The sequence below is a fragment of the Macrobrachium nipponense genome, chromosome 29 (assembly GCF_015104395.2).
Source record: "Macrobrachium nipponense isolate FS-2020 chromosome 29, ASM1510439v2, whole genome shotgun sequence".
In the NCBI taxonomy this organism is placed as follows: Eukaryota; Metazoa; Arthropoda; class Malacostraca; order Decapoda; family Palaemonidae; genus Macrobrachium; species Macrobrachium nipponense.
The window spans coordinates 8,097,631-8,100,729 of record NC_061092.1 but is presented as its reverse complement, the minus strand read 5'-3'; positions in this window follow the sequence as shown (position 1 = coordinate 8,100,729).

Sequence of the window (3,099 nt, the reverse complement as noted above, 5' to 3'; positions counted from 1 at the left end):
GATGATATTGCCATGAAAAAGAAAGGGGAAAAAATTTAAAATGTCCAATCTGTCTCCCCTCAACACACCACCACAAAAAGGGGGTACGAAAACCAGGCATCACAAGGGAAAACATTTTAAAATGTTCTATCTGTCTCCGCCCCCCACCCAACCCGCACCCCCAAAAAAGGGGGGATACGGAAACCCGACATCACAAGGGAAAAAATTTTAAATGTCCTATGTCTCCGTCCCTCCACCACCCCCCCGCACCGTCAAAATTTTTTTTTTGTTTTTTTTTTTTTTTTTTTTTTTTTTGGGGGGGGTGGGGGGGGGTGGCTACGGAAACCCGGCATCACAGTGTCTCAGCATCATGGCGCGAAATAGAAAACGCAATGTCGTTATCTCCGTAATAACTTTGTCAATTTCGTCGCACCCTCTTTCCCTCTACAACGCTGGAAGAGGCGCGATTTCGGAGATGGGACGTGCACACGCGAAGATCGAAAAAGAAAGAGAGAGAGAGAGAGAGAGAGAGAGAGAGAGAGAGAGAGAGAGAGAGAGAAGAGAGAGAAGAATCGTAGATATATATATATATATATATATATATATATATATATATATATATATATATACATATATATATATATATATATATATCTATATATTATATACATATAATGTAATATATATACACGTATATCATATATACACACAAACTCTTCACCGATGGTGATTCACTGTAAAGATCAGCAATTATGTATATGAGCAAGAGTGTATTTCTCATTTTTGTATTTCAGCCAAGCACACATACACAGAGAGAGAGAGAGAGAGAGAGAGAGAGAGAGAGAGAGAGAGAGAGAGAGAGTGTGTGTGTGTGCATTAGCATGCTATTGATCCTAACTAATTCATAAAACTCCCGTAAATTGGAAAAAAAATCGTATACCCTATAATAGCTGGACATTTAGTACAATTATCATACTATTTATTTGCACCGATTATATTTTCAATATTTTTCATGAGTAATTCGGCTTAAAATGGTCGGTTTAAAAGGGATATATGTGCGTTTATACCTCGATCAGTTATTTTTTAGTGAAATGATACGGTTAAAATTGAGTTTGCTGCTCAAAAATATTTATTTATAATTCTGAAATTAACTAAAATACCGTTTTTTCATTTTTATAGGTAAATCTAAATAATGGAAATGGGGTATATAATAGATTACATCTGCAAAAAACAAAAGCGAGAAAATTAAATAATAATATAATAATAATAAAAAATAATAATAATAATAATAATAATAATAATAATAATAATAATAATAAAACTTCCCTGGAAACGAAACTGTGGCGTTTTTTTGGTCAAGAGAAAACAGACACACACTATTTCTCTCCCTTCTTCTCTCTCTCTCTCTCTCTCTCTCTCTCTAAAAACTTTCTTTAAAGAACGTCTCTTGATTTTAGTCAAGGGAAAGCACACAGTCACAGACCACTATCCTTCGCCTTCCCCCCCCCCCCCCACTCTCTCTCTCCTCTCTCTCTCTCTCTCTCTCTCTCTCTCTCCCTGTGGTGGGTGATATCTGAGAGCACAGGAATGTTGTTTCAGAACAGAAATACCGTCTCTCAATCCCATCTCTTTTATTACCCGACACCAACAAACCGTGAAATTCTCTCTCTCTGGGGCCGGACGAGAGGAAAAGGAGATGAGAGAGAGAGAGGAGAGAGAGAGAGAGGGAGAGCGACGAGAGAGAGAGAGAGAAGGAGAGCAGGAATGAAATTAGAGGAATATATGTAATATATATAGTATATATATATATATATATATATATATATATATATATATATACTATATATTATATATACACCATATATATGATATATATCTGACGTCCATAGCAGGATTCGATCCTGCATCTAGAGCAACAGAGAGAGGCCACATTGCCGACCCGCTTCTCGGAGTCAGGTTGGCAGCGTGAATTCGTTCTGGTATTCTGGATGCGAGTTCGAGTCCTGCTACGGGCTTCATAATTTCTTCGTATTCTTGCGTAAGGATCTAAGGCTTTGTAGTGACAAGCGTATCCAAAAAATTGCAGAGACTTTGAGTAGTCACGAGGATATTGTAGTCATTTCTACAAATTTACTCAGGAATTCAAAAGCAAATTACAGATACCAGGTTCAATTTTCCTGAAAATTAACACGTTCACTATACTGTAAAATTCAATGTATCCTCGAATTCACTGCATAAAACTACACACAAGAACAAATACACGGGATAAAAAAAAACTTTAGTAAAAATACTGAAAGGTTTGCAATACTCGTGAAAGCAATAATACCTAAAGCGAAATAAATGAGAAAAAAAGGGGGAAAGAAAAAAGTCCCATTCTAATGAGTTTCCAGGAAAGTTTCACATTCGCTAGTTCTTAAAATAATGAGCAATTGCATTATATCGGATGCTGCCAGCGGTCAAGGCAGCATTGGTAAGGGGGCGAGAGAATTGTGAAGTTAAGATACATAAGGAGAATATATATATATTATATATATATATTAGAATATATATTTATATATATATATATACTATAGAGAGAGAGGGAGAGAGAGAAGTTGGAGAGAAGAAGAAGAGCAAGAGATGATGGGAGACAGGATGAGAGACGAGAGAGAGAGAGAGATGAGAGAGACATATATATATATATATATATATATATATATATATATATATATATATATATATATATATATATATATATATATATATATATATATATATATAGAGAGAGAGAGAGAGAGAGAGAGAGATGAGAGAGAGAGAGAGAGAGAGACATATATATATATATATATATATATATATATATATATATATATATATATATATATATATATAATTACAATAAGAAAAACAGAATTTTTAGGAGAATCGTAACAAAATATCCGTAATCTGCTTTGAATCTTAATTAAAGTAAATATGTAGCAATTTGATACATTGACGAAGGCATAGCATAAACACTCATCATTTATATATATACGTGTATATATATTATATATATATTGATAGATATATATATATATATATATATATACACCCACACACTAACATACTCAAAATCCTCTCCAAGCAAACTAATGAACTAAC